The sequence below is a fragment of the Macaca mulatta genome, chromosome 4 (assembly GCF_049350105.2).
Source record: "Macaca mulatta isolate MMU2019108-1 chromosome 4, T2T-MMU8v2.0, whole genome shotgun sequence".
NCBI lineage: Eukaryota > Metazoa > Chordata > Mammalia > Primates > Cercopithecidae > Macaca > Macaca mulatta.
This window is the reverse complement of record NC_133409.1, coordinates 86,663,206-86,678,130: the sequence shown is the minus strand read 5'-3', so window position 1 is coordinate 86,678,130 and position 14,925 is coordinate 86,663,206. Positions and strand designations below refer to the sequence as shown.

The following is a 14,925-nucleotide window of genomic DNA, read 5'->3' as shown; positions in this document are numbered from 1 at the left end:
TAATTTGATGTGGCTGATACATGCAGATACAATTGATTTTTATATATTGACTTTGTTGTATACAGTGGCCATGCTAAATTAACTATTATCAATTCTAATAGTCAATTTTTGTAGATTATTTTTAGAATTTCCAAGTATACAGTCCTGTCATCCACAAACAAAAACAGTTTTATTTCTTCCTACATATTACATATGTCTTCTGTTTCATTTTCTTGTCTTATTGCACTGACTAGGAATTTCAATACAATGATTCATAAAAATGGCAATAGCAGACATCCTTGCTTCATTTCGACATCAGGGGCAAGGTTTTTAGTATTTAGTCATTAAAAGTGACATCTGTGGTTAGCTTTTAAAAATACTCTCTATTATTAAGAAAATTACTTTCTATTTCTACTTTGCTAAGGATTTTTTCATGAATTGGTGTTAAATTTTATCAAATGCTGTTTCTTAATTTTTTGAGATGATCATATTTATTTTCTTCTCCATCCTGTTAAAATTTATACAGAATTCGACTATGGTCAGAGAACATACTCCATATGATTTTGATTTTTTGAAATTTGTTGAGACATGTTTTATGACCCAGCTTACAGTATATTGTGGCAAATGTTTCTCATGTACTTGAAAAGAAAGTGTATGTCTACAGTTGTTCAGTACAATGTTCTATATAGAACTGGAAAATTGGAAATTAAGCAATACACTACCTATTAACCTATGCATTAAAAAAAACATGAAACTTAAGTAAAGCAGTGCTTAAATAAAAATTTATAACCTTAATGCTTATGTTGGAAGAGGAATAACATTTCGATTTAGGATTGTTTTATTTTTATTTTCCTTTTGAAGTGACCCTTTTAATATAGTGAAATGCCTTTTTTTACATATAACAGTGCTTCTCAACTGAGTACGTTAGCAAGGTCTAGAGACAATTTTTGGTTGTCACAACTTGGGGCAGGGAATATTGCTGATATCTAGTGAGTAAAGGCCAGGGATGCTTATAAGCATCCTACAATGCACAGGATGGTCCCTCACCACAAAGAATTATCCAGTTCAAAATACCAATAGTGCTGAGTTGAAAAACACTTTTATGTAATAATACTTTTTGCCCTAAAACCTACATTGATAGTAATATCAGATTAGTTAGTAGAACCTGATGTATCTTTTATCCTTTGACTGTCAACGTTTTGTGTGTTCTTTTTTTTTTTTTTTTTTTTTTTTTTTTTTTTTTTTTTTTGAGACAGAGTCTGTCACCTAAGCTGGAGTGCAGTGGTGTGATCTGAGCTCACAGCAAGCTCCACCTCCCAGGTTCACGCCATTATCCTGCCTCAGTCTCCCAAGTAGCTGGGACTACAGGAACCCACCACCACACCTGGCTAATTTTTTTGTATTTTTTAGTAGAGATGGGGTTTTGCCGTGTTAGCCAGGATGGTCTTGATCTCCTGACCTTGCGATCTGTCTGCCTCAGCCTCCCAAAGTGCTGGGATTACAAGTATGATTTTTGTGGGTTCTTATACTTTTTGTGTGTTCTTACACTCTTTTAAGTATAATCTTTTAAGATTTTGATTTTTATACATTCTGATAATATTTAACTTGAAGAATTTAGTCCATTTATATTTAATATAAAGATGGATATATTTGGGTTCAAATCTACCATATTATTTATTTTCTCTTTGTAAACATATATTTTCCCCCTTTTTTTCTCTTATCTTGTCTTTCTTGTGATAATTGAAATTTAAAATTGTTTCATTCCCCCCCCCAACTGGCTTGTTACATAGGGATTATTTGCTATTTTTTTAGTGGTTGCCTTAGAAATTATACATGCATTTTTAACTTATTATAGTTTACTACATATTAATGCTTCTACCACTTCTCAGAAAACATAAGGGTCTTTCACACTTTAATTTACACAGTTCCTCTCCTTTGTATGATATTGTTGTCTTATATTTATATTCTAGAAACATTTTAAACCTCACATTATAATTGTTATTTTAAACAGGCAGTATATTGATTTATATTTTTTACATACTTACCCATTCTCCTCATTCCTTCCTGAATTTTCACATTTCCATTTGGGAACATTTTCCTTCCAGCTGAAGAAATCCCTTTACAGTTTCAGGTTTTTTGTTTTTTTCTGCAAGAGATGAATTCCCTAAGCTTTTCTTTATCTCAAAATGTCATTTTTCTTTTTTCTTCATTTTGAAGAATATTTTTCTCAGTATAAATTTCTAGGTAGACTGTTTCCACACTTTACAGATGTCATTCTATTGTTACCTAGCTTTCATGAATTCTCTTAAAAGTCAGTTGTTAATCATGTTGCTGCTTCTGTGAACATGTTTCTTTTTTTTCTGGCAACTTTTAAGATGTTTTTGTCTTTTTCATCAGTTTTATTATTGTGTGCATACATGTAGTTTTCTTTGCATTTATACTACTTATGATACATAAAACTCCTGCCTCTATGGCTTGATATCTCATGGGTTTATGAAACTTCTCAGCCAATTTATCTTCAAATATTACTTATTTGACACATTATACTGTTTCATGGATGCATTTTCTCTCTTTTCTCTTTCTGGAACTCCAGTTACATATATTTAGACCATTCATAATTTTCCATCTGTATCATATATTTCATACTTTTCATTCTTTTTTCTCTTTGTACATTAATCTAGATAGCTTTTGCTGTCCTATCTTCCAGATAAACAATTATTTTACTGAGTTCTAATCTGTTATTAAACCATCTATTGAATTATTAAACTTAGTAACAGGAATTTGAATTAGAGAATTTCTATTTGATTCATTTTTATTGGTTCTTGCTCTCTGTGAAATTTTTTTATTGTCTTCTCTATTTTGTTGAGCACATTAATAGTACTTATTTGAACACATGTCTGTGTCTGACAACCCCAAATCTGAATCACTTGTAGGTCTTTTTTTTCCCCTTGTGTTTTTGTTTTGTTTGTTGTTTTGGGGGTTTGTTTTGTTTGGAGTTTTAGGGATGTTGGAGTTTGTTTTGCTTTTAGTCTTTTGGTCCTGTTTTCTATTATGCCAGCTAATCTTTTCTATGTTAATGTATAGGCAACCCTCTCTGTGTATAAGTCCACAGAGAAGATTTAATTGTTTTTTTATTTCTTGAAGACAGATGGAGAACTAGTAGATCATCTTGATCCAGGCAAGGTAAGCCTAATTCTCCTTTTCCCTTGTTCCTAGTGCTTGACCCTTTGGGAATCTCAACTGAAAGCCTAGAGTATTTATCAGGGTCCCTCCTCCTGAACTCCAATTGAGCCTTCTCAGCACAGTGACTCTACCCTCTCTGCTTAGCTTTTTAGCCTCTTGCACCTACTTTATGCTTAGTTAATCACCATCTCATCCCACATATGTACTTCTTAGAATGTGACAAATGACTATAGGGGAAATTGCAGGTAGAATACAGGGTTCAATATATATTTTTTTTTTTTTTTGAGACGGAGTCTGGCTGTGTCTCCCAGGCTGGAGTGCAGTGGCGTGATCTCGGCTCACTGCAAGCTCCGCCTCCCGGGTTCACGCCATTCTCCCGCCTCAGCCTCCCAAGCAGCTGAGACTACAGGCGCCCGGCACCACGCCCGGCTAGTTTTTTGTATTTTTAGTAGAGACGGGGTTTCACCATGTTAGCCAGGATAGTCTCGATCTCCTGACCTCGTGATCCACCCGCCTCGGCCTCCCAAAGTGCTGGGATTACAGGCTTGAGCCACCGCGCCCGGCCGGGTTCAATATTTTATAGTAACCTTTCTTCTAGTATCTTGCTCTTCAAGTCCTGACTGCCTCAGGAAAACTGAACCCTCATATTTGACTCCCAGCCCAATGAGTGTCCTGCTACAACCTTTCTGTTCAGATTCTGTGCCCTGCCCCACAACTGGTAAATGCCCCAAGAGGAAAAATTGATAGGAAACATAGGCCTCACTTTAATGCATTCTGCTTCTCTTAGGGATCTTGACCTGTCAAGTCTTGACTGCCTTGATTTCCTTTTGCTGCCTTTAAAAATGTCTGTTTTCTAGATGTTCTTAGCAGGAGAGTTGGTCTGATACTAGCTACTCAATCTTAATCAAAAGCACGAGTGGTAATTACTTTTTAATAGGCTACAAGCAATACAAAGTTAAGAACTAATTGGATTTATTAAATTATTTGGTTAATTAAACTAATAACTACCTTGAATTTCCACAGCACTGCTCTTCCAGTGATTTCAAAGCATTTTAGCACATTACAAAGGACCATTACTAGTTTCTTCCAGCTCTAATTTATAAATTTTAAATTGATGTAATGGAAGAAAATAACTTAAGTTCATAGGCATGGAGTATCCAGAAAAATTAGATAAAAAGAGGTACTAAATATGCTGATTGCCAAAATCATCAGAATGACTTCAAATCCCAAGAAACAGACTCCCCCTAAGTACACCATGATTCATATTAAGCTTGTAGTTGTCTATAACCTCTAGTATCGTAGAGCGATATGGAAAGTATGTAGCATGTGCTTAGTGCTGGTTTGGTTACATCATCAAGCAGAGTAAGCAGATTGGTATCAAGGCCTCTCAGAAAGTTTTTAGAAACATAATTATAGCAAAATAATTGTAAGACTTATGAGACAACAAATACAGTCATTTAAGGTCGAATTTGGTTTCTTAAGTAAGTGAAATAGTAACAGTATTACAAACCATATTCTGTTTATCCTTTTAGGTTTACTGTAGCAGTAGCCTTTGAAGTCATATTTTATTCTATGGAGATTTTTCTATGCCTTCTCTCCAGAATTGGCATGAAACATGGATTCCTTACAAATGTCTTACAAATTCATTCCAGAGAGGCATGTTCAGCTTATAAAAGAAATGTAAAGATTTTTCTCTAAACTGAATGGGGAGAAAAGTTACTAAATATGCAAGGAGGAGCCTGTAGATCTTAACTCTAAATCACAGCAAATAATTACAAATGAAACACAGAGCACCCAATAGACACCCAAAAAATATTTGATGATATTGATTTCCTGCATCCTACAATGAGCTTTTAGTGGGGCTTTGATAGTAATCGGGTACCTCATCTTAATACCTTGACTCAAAGAAATTTGGAATAATCCATCATTGTGTTTCTCTAGGATTCCAAATAACAAGCACTGCAAATGGGGTGAGAACAGGTTGACCTCACAAGGCCCCTTGCAACACTGTGACTTGAGAATTAATAATAAATGGAGGCTAGCATTTTTATTGATAATTTCTGTCCAGAACTGAAAGGATCTCATAGACACTGGCTGTACTTCCTACCATTTCTTGAAGGACTAAAAAAACATGGTTACACTCATTTTACAAATCGGCAAACAGAAGTCAAATAATTCAATAAAGTTCACCAAATATGCCCACCTTGGCCAGGAAATGTGCCTGGGTGTCTCCACCACTGATTCAAAGAGTTACTGATTAGTATTACCTTTCTGCTTACTGTTATTCCCTACACTGTTAGCTTCATAGACCAAATCCTAACTGCTGAACTCTTTCTAATATAGTTGTCTAACATCATTGTACTAGTCTTAGATTTGCACATTGATCACATCTAGCATAATTCTTCCATTGCACAGCTTACTTGTTGTATCCCATTTAGGAATAAGCAATAAACCAAAAATATGTAAGTGAGGAATAGGGGAAGAATTGCGGGCTTATTTCACTCTTGCATTTACACATACACAAAAAAGTTCTCACTTCGTTGGGTGTTTCTAGTAGGTTATCATCTGCACGATGAAGGCTCAAGGCAGCAGGAGTGATAGGGCACTTAGCACAACAATTAGGTTAGAAAAGAACAGTTTAGACCCTAAACAACTGCACACTTCATGAAGCTTAAAGAATCCAAAGGAAAAAATTTAGAAATTATCTGAGTATCATTTGAGTGTATGTAGTGAATAAATCAAATACTTATCATTTCTTCACTTCCTTATTATATTTGCCCACATTCCACATGGAGAGAGGATCCACGGAAGATGTTGTAAACCAATTCCTACTCTTTTCATCTGTTTCTAAATGCAGTTATGCCTTTGGTTAACAGTATGCAATATGCTGAACTTCCTTCAAAACCTTGAAATCATCTCAACAGCCTCAGGGTAAAAGGGAAATTGTGTCAGCAGCAACCAAACGGCCAGAAGGTACAGCTTAAATGTTTCCCAACATCCAGGCAACACCTGGCAAATGTCTAGTGGCTGGAAGAGCTAAGTGTACCCACTAGGAACAGATGTGAAAAATGGATAAGGTGCACATACATCCTCTATTGGAATGTTGCTAGCTTTATTTTGTTTGCTTATATGAATGGACTGCTACCTCTTTATATTTCCAAAGCCCTTTCCTATGTGATGGTCGGCAGAACCCATGGCACCAACCACCCTTCAAGGCATGGTTGGGTGACAGACAGAGGGTGCAGCAGGGGAAGCAGGAAGACTAGCTCATGTAGCTGCGGCCGGTGACGCCACCTGGAGAGCTTCTGACCTCCTCCCGCAGCGCACTGGCGAGAGTTCCACTTCAGGTATCTCTTGCTCTTTTTGTGTTCAGCTTGCTCATTCCCTCCAAAGAGGACGTTCCTCTAGATTATACCCCTCACCTCCCTCTACCATCTCTCAGGTTGCATTCAGAATCAGAAAATCCAAGAAATATATTCACAGATGTTCCCTTGTTTATTTGTTGACTCTGTGTAATTTGTTTGCCCTAATTTGTTTTTGTCTACCTGGGGACTTCCCTTTTTAATTTCCCTTTCTCTGTTTACCCCTCTTTGTGGAGCAGCGGTCTGTTAAGCTGTGAGAGGCACACGCCAAATTAAAAAAAAAAAAAAAAGAAAAAAACAGCACTGCAGATTGTTTTAAGCATGGGCTGCCCCTTTGGGCCTGAAGGCCTTGCTTGAAGCCTGCACCTGCTCCTCCTCCTGAGACGCAGGGCTCCTGATCTTTATCCCTTGCCTTTAAGCTGCCTGATTCCTATTATCCAAAGTCAAACAGCGTTCTCTACATTCACGCCTCCAGCACTTGGCATGAAATTAATAAGCCTGGCTGATATATTTCCCTGGAAGCCTGCCACTCTTTAACAGTGGTGTTAGATTAAAAATTTTGGCATGGTTAATGAACAGGGAAAAGCTGAAGCCAAAAGTTTCATGCAGCAATGCAAAGATTTGGGGGTTATGAAAAGAATACCAACTTTTCTCATATTTTCTGAATGCCATCCTAATTACAGGGTTAGATAACAAACACAACTAGACAGTCAGCATTAGAAGAAAGGGTGTATTCTCAGGCTTTACTCATATTTAGATTTTATCATCTGTCCTTTCAATCACATGGCCTTCTGTTAGACTGGGTTATCTAAAATTGTAATAATAGCTATTTGGGCTCTAAACAGACTTTCCTCATCCCAGGTCACTATTTTTCTCATTAAAGGAGCACTATGAATGGGTTTCGGACTGAAAACTGATCTTCCTGAAGTGAAAGTTATTCCAGTGAGAGATTATTTTGCACTTATTAAAGACCAGTGTCTCACAGTTGGAGTTCCGGTACTCATTGTTTAAGTCTAAAGCAACACTCCCCAAATCATAAAGACACCACCTCTCCCCACCACAGGAGACACACTCGATGCCTAGGCCATGCTTTTGCCCACCCCGCCCCCAAGTCCAGCACCAAGCTATAGAGAATTAGACTCACCCAGAAGATGTAAAATCTACTGGGTCCTCATGACCCATCCCATTGGTAAGGGTTTCAAAAAAGGTTTGACAAGGGTTTGGCAAAACCTAGGCAAAGTCCCATATCCCACTCAGAGCCCTCCCAGTGCAGAAGGGGTGCACAAGCATGGTAACATGCGTACTCCGTTCTTAGTTTACCCATCTCTACCGCTTAGATATTAATGCCACCTGACAAGAAGCCTGGGAATATGAAAGGAATACAATGTGAAGGAGGCAGGAAAGGAAGGAGGAGCGAAAGGAAAGTTATGTTTGTTTGGTGGAAGCACAAATATTTTCTACAACTCTGTTCTGTCCCCTGAGGAATAGCTAGGAGTTACAGTGACCAACAGGTGCACACCATCCCTCTTCAGGGACTCTTGGCTCTGAGTCCCAATACATGGCAAAGGTGGAATTGCCAGAGCTGTAAAGTTGCCCAATTCTTTGTCCAATTGGGAAAACCTAGGCAATGAGCTCAGAAAGAGATACTCAGCTGATCAAACACAAGATTTGTTTCTCATGTGCTCTAAAGCATCAAGTTAAATCAAACTTAACCTATCAATGATCTATGGATAATATAAAGCCAAGACTACTTTTAGTTTTTGCTTTCGTTTCCCTACTCAACAGAATAGTCATAAGAAAAGGCATCATCAAAATCTCCAGCATCACTCAAAAGTTCATTTTCAACTGAAAAACAATTATCCAGAAGTAAATGCATGAGAATCATGTCACTCCACTTGCACTGGCCAATGTGACAGCCATTCTTGAACAGATACCCTATCTAATCAATGACTTAAAAGAAAAATTAAAATGGTAAATAACCCTCCCTGGGCTGAAAATAGGAAGTATGACTAACATTCTTAAGTTACTAGGAGGAAAAAGGCTTTAAGCACATGAGGGTTTCATCAGGAGATGGGAGTTGACCCTTGGTAGAGCCAAATCAATTTCACAGCAACCCATTACAACGGGTGTCTACTGTATTCATAATTGCAGGATACTTCAAAGCTTTTTCTCAATATAAAGAAAGCATAAAGAGATCAAAGCTCCTGGACCACACATTATGCAGTTGAAAGTTGTCCCAACATGTTCCCTGCCTGCAAGACAAATAAGTTAAATGTATTTGCAAATGTCAACTTCATCCCTTTTAATGCCTCTTAAATCAGGTCAGTGAGTCTATTTTGGAAACAGAAGTAGGATGACTCACAGATACTTCCTTGGCACATTACCCAAGCAACTCCATTTTAAGCACTCTGGAGTTGCCCGCCTATGGTCCATATCCTTAGGACATTGTTACAATCTGACCCTTTGCCTTTATAGCCCCATCCCGTTGTTCAATATGCTTCTGTCTTACACTTGCATCATTATTGTGTCACCTGAAAAAAAGTAAACTCATTTTTAAAAATAATTTGGCTCTTCTGGCCCTAAGAGTAAATTTTGGTTTGCTCTTGTGGCTGCACTCAAAGTTCTGTCTCAAACTAAACTTTCCCAGAATACTAAATTCCTTTCAATGGAAGACAACCCTTTGCAATAAATGATCTATCTCATTTTAAAGACTGATTCCAATGTCCAAAAGTGTCCATTTTTTCTTTTACTCAGAGTTCTGCAGGAAATGGTGTTAGAGGAACAAGTATTGGGTGTCAAAACCTGGCTTGATCTCTCCCCCAACAGGATTATCTCTCTTCCTTGGAAATAAGACCAGCCAGACTTTATTCAGCTCTCCACTTTCCCCAAGGTTCCCATTTCCTGAGCTGCTTTGAAAACTTCCAATGGCTCTCAATCAGCCCACCACCCCAGCACAGATAATATATTATTATTATTTCTTGTAACACACTCTCCAACCAAACACTGAACCACCACTGAATAGACCCATTACACGTTCTCATAGTACCTAGTACTACATCCTCATGGAACTCAACACCACTAAAATTATAAAGTCATTTTCATAAAGTCTGTCAACACTGTATCCGTGAGCCTAGCCTACTGTCTAGCACATATAGGTGCCCACCCCGAGTTAATAAATAAAATAACAAATGAATGGACCAATGTCCTTGCTTTCAACCTTCCCACAGGTTTACATTTCCAAGCAGAGGAAATGCATTCTCATGCCAACTTACACAACGAAAACTTTAAGTTAATATGCATTGTATAAATAAGTGAATGACTACATGTTTATGGTCAGCCAATGCTTTGAAGACAAAAACCTTGTTCATAATTCTTCATGTTTTGAGAAGCACAACTCTCCTGGAGTAACTGCCTAAGATGAACAGGAACACAAGGAGAATTTTAGTGGACAGTAGGTTTTAATTATTTAAAGGGGGACAGAAAATGCTTCAGGTCTCAGAGTATCAAACATGCATCTTTCTCGTCCCCTCACCAACCTAGTTGGGCCAGTTGAGAAGCATTCTGCAGCACCTTCTGAGATGTCTCAGTCCTAGCAGTTAAAAGCTTCTACTAAATAACCAGTACACATCATCCTAGAGACTAACCACAACCTTGAGCTTGGTGGGGGTTCAGACAATGTCCTTACTGGGCTCCCAGGCTCAGGGCCAGACAACTTGGGCTTTATATTAGTTTCATGCTGCTGCTGTAACAAATCAACCACAAACAGTTGTGGTTGAATTATCTTAAAGTTCTGAATTTCAGAGGTTTAAAATGGGTCTCACTAAGCTAAACTTAAGGTGTCAGCGGAAGTGCATTCCTTCTGGAGGCACTAGGGGAAAATCCATTTCTTTGCCTTTTCTAGCTCCTAGAGGCCACCAGCATCCCTGGGCTTAAGACACTATTTCATCATCTTCAAAGCCAACAGTATCAAGCCAACTCCTTCTCACACTCTGGTGCTCTCTCTCTTCTGCCTCCTTCTTCTACTTATAAGGATTCATGATTACACTGAACCCACCTACATAATTCAGTACAGGTTAAGCATCCCAAATCTAAAAAATCTGAAATCCAAAATGCCCCAAAACCTGAAACTTTTTGAGTCCCAATGTGACACTCAAATGAAATGCTCATTGGAGCATTTTGAATTTCAAGTTTTCAAATTTAGGATGCTCAGCCAGTAAGTATAAATTCAAATATTCTGAAATCTGAAACACTTCTGGTTGCAAGCATTTCAGATAAATGATACTCAACCTATATAATCTTCCCATTTCAAGGTCAGTTAATTATCAACCTTAATCCATCTACAACTATAACTTATTTTGTCATATAACCTAACATATTCACAGATTCCAGAGATTAGGACATAGACATACTTGTGAGCCATTATTCTGCCTATCACAGGCATGCAGAGCAGGGGAAGCAAAGTCCCAGAGTCCTGGGAGGCACTGGCCCAGGATGGAGCAGGAAGGGCCACAGGGTAGAGAACATTCCCTACAGAAGCTATCAGTTAGGATATTAGCACTGCTGTCCATGCAGTTGAGACTACCAGAATCCCCTGCCTCTAAGGTGGCTCCATCTCTCCTTTCAGGAAAGAGTATGAAGTGATGAATTCACCTACACTAAGGGACTTCTCACATCCTTCCCATGGCATAGGAGCTCCTGGAGAAAGGGTAAACACTTGACATACATAAAGAGATGACTTACCAATGGTAAAATTTCAGATTTTATTTGGAAAGTTACTTGGATGACTTCTTAAAATACATTATGTATTCATTCCTCAAACCACCTTTGCAATTAGGCTGACCTTATACTGAAACAGCAACAGTCAGATCATAAGATCATCACATGTGAGTGAGAATGAGAATGAGGTAGACCACAAAAGACCCAACACACACTCACACACACACACGCCCACATATGCATAACTTTCTTATATCGTTCTTAGAAATCAAGAGGGCCTTTTTCACAAACAGAAAGTTAAATAGGAAAACAGTAACTTTTCCATTACAATTTGCTGCTGCCACCCCCGTAGGGGTGCCAGTATGGGTCAGTTAATGTCCTGTGACAAGCCAGGGTGATATTCTTTATGGGGTAGTGTTTATCTTCACCATATGTTTTCTAGTATTGACTGAGAGTATTAATTGGTGTTTCAGGAATCGGGAGGGGGCAGATCAAGGGCATCTACTAGAGGCCTCATCATCTAGTGTCCCCCAACCCTCAATTAGTAGGTTAACACATGTCTAAATGCTCATAATTTGTGCTGATCTACTGCTAAGCCAGCAAATGGGTCCCACTTGGAATATGCTATATGTCAGCCTTACAGCTTTTCTGTCTTCTAGTTTACTTAGGAAAAAAAAAAGAGTAGTTTACTTAGGAAAAAAAAAAGAGAAGTTTTTTTTTTTTAATATGATGGCTACAAATAAAAGTGAATGTGATCATACTGAGGTTCCTGAGTAGTTGAAGGTTTCAGGGGCACTAGATGTCCTGATTCAGTCCCCTCCTCCTAGGAAGATCCCCCACCTTACCATCTTGTCCAAGTTCTCATTTTCCCATTCCTCATCCCATATTCCCATCTGTCTTCCTGAGCATGGATGATAATCCCTTCCCAAGGCTGTCAAGGCTCTTCTTTTACAGATCCACACCAGTTCCACTTCTCTAGGAAGCTTCCAAACTATTTTTTTTTTTTTTGGAATATTTAACCTCTGCTATGGTTTGAGTGTGTCCCCAGAATTCATGTGTTGGAAATTGGGTCCCCAGTGTGGCAATGTTGGGAGGTGGGGCCTCTAAGAAGTGATTTGGTCATTAAGACCTAATATCCCTTCTGTTCTTGCCCACTTCCCCTTCCACTTCTCTGCCGTGTTGTAAGGCAGCACAAGATCCTCACCAGAAGCGGACCGGATTCAGTCACCTGATCTTGGGCCTCCCAGTTTCCAGAACTGTGAGCTAAATAAGCCTCTTTCCATTATAAACTTCCTAGTCTTCAAGTGTTATATTATAATAACAGAAAACAGACTGGAGTCAGGCATAATGACTCACACCTGTAATCCCAGCACTTTGGGAGGCCAAGGCGGGAGGATTGCTTGATCGAAATCACCCTGGGCAACATGGCAAAACCCCATGTCTATAAAAAAAAAAAAAGTTAAATAAAAATGTAGAAAGAAAACAGACTAAGATAACCTCACTACAAATAAAGACTTTCAAGTTAAAACTACATGGAAAGATGAAATCTCAAATGGAAAAGATCCTATAAATGATGATGTTCAAAGTAATAAGGCTGCTAACAACATGGATAAATAGGTGCTGCAGTTTGAAGTGTTTGCAACCACTTATCTGCAGGGCAATTTGGACACAATTATCAAGAGTCCTTTAAATGTTCGTTTGCTTTGACTCAGCAATTCCCCCTTAGGAATTCTTATTAAGGAAATAAAAAGAAGTGTACTCAAAGACTTATGCACACTGTTTTTCATCACTAAGTTGTTTGAAATTCAAAAAGAGAAATCTTAGAAAAACTTAATTCCAACAATAGAAGGGCAGTTAAATAAATGATGCCACCATTTAAAAATATGTTTTTGAAAAGTATGTAACAAAATAGGAAAACGGTGAAAACACAATTTTAAGTAAAAGAGCAGGGCTCTACCGGCGGGATTTGATGGTATGATGTCTCACAGAAAGTTCTCCGCTCCCAGACATGGGTCCCTTGGCTTCCTGCCTTGGAAGTGCAGCAGCAGGCATCGTGGGAAGGTGAAGAGCTTCCCTAAGGATGACCCGTCCAAGCTGGTCCACCTCACAGCCTTCCTGGGATACAAGGCCGGCATGACCCACATCGTGCGGGAATTCGACAGGCCAGGATCCAAGGTGAACAAGAAGGAGGTAGTGGAGGCTGTGACCGTTGTGGAGACGACACCCATGGTGTTTGTGGGCATTGTGGGCTACGTGAAAACCCCTCGAGAACTCTGGACCTTCAAGACTGTCTTCGCTGAGCACACCAGTGATGAATGCAAGAGGTGTTTCTATAAGAACCGGCATAAATCTAAGAAGAAGGCCTTTACTAAGCACTGCAAGAAATGGCAGGATGAAGATGGCAAGAAGCAGCTGGAGAAGGACTTCAGCAGCATGAAGAAGTACTGCCAACTCATCTGCGTCATTGCCCACACCCAGATGCGCCTGCTTCCTCTGCGCCAGAAGAAGGTCCACCTGATGGAGATCCAGGTGAATGGAGGCACCATGGCCGAGAAGCTGTACTAGGCCTGTGAGAGGCTCGAGCAGCAGGTACCTGTGAACCAAGTGTTTGGGCAGGATGAGATGATCGACATCATCTGGGTGACCAAGGGCAAAGACTACAGAGGGGTCACCAGTCGTTGGCACACCAAGAAGCTGCCCCGCAAGACCCACCACGGCCTGAGCAAGGTGACCTGTATTGGGGCATAGCATCCTGCTCATGTGGCCTTCTCTGTGGCATGCACTGGGCAGAAAGGCTACCATCACCGCACTGAGATCAACAAGAAGAGCTATAAGATTGGCCAGGGCTACCTAATCAAGGATGGCAAGCTGATCAAGAACAATGCCTCCACTGACTATGACCTGTCTGACAAGAGCATCAACCCACTAGGTGGCTTTGTCCACTACGGTGAAGTGACCAATGACTTTGTCATGCTGAAAGGCTGTGTGATGGGAACCAAGAAGCGGGTGCTCACCCTCCGCAAGTCCTTGCTGGTGCAGATGAAGCAGCGGGCTCTGGAGAAGATTGACATTAAGTTCATTGACACTACCTCCAAGTTTGGCCATGGCCGCTTCCAAACCATGGAGGAGAAGAAAGCATTAATGGGACCACTCAAGAAAGACCGAATTGCAAAGGAAGAAGGAGCTTAATGCCAGGAACAGATTTTGCAGCTGGTGGGGTCTCAGTAAAAGTTATTTCCCACTGGGAAAAAAAAAAAAGAGCAGGATGCCCTCCCATTTTCAAATTTGTTTCATATATTGAATTCTTAGGTTTTTTTCTAGTATTTCTTGTTACTCCTACTCTTACTCATGTGGTATTAGTTACCTCAGTGATCAAATGACACAGCATAAAGTAGAAAACACAGGAGTCAGTGCTTGACTCCAAATGCCTCATCTCTGACATAGATAGAATAATTGGAAAGATGAGCTGACAAGTAAAGCAATGCCTTCCCCTACACATTCTACCCCAAGATTAGGTAAAGATCCTCTTGCATGAGATAAAGTAAGAACTGAAGGGGACATACAGAAGTAAAAAGCATATATGTATTATGTGTGTGTGTGTGTGTGTGTTAGGGAGGGTGTGAAATATGATACATTGCAAAAACAGAGCAAAGAGACACTAGGCCCTTCTTGGACAGAAACCTGG

At 39.4% G+C, this 14,925-nt stretch overlaps 1 pseudogene; it reads left to right on the top strand.

Annotated features, from left to right (window-relative positions):
• Positions 1-13,191: 13,191 nt before the first annotated feature.
• On the top strand, positions 13,192-14,429 carry LOC693819 (large ribosomal subunit protein uL3 pseudogene; annotated as a pseudogene).
• Positions 14,430-14,925: the final 496 nt, after the last annotated feature.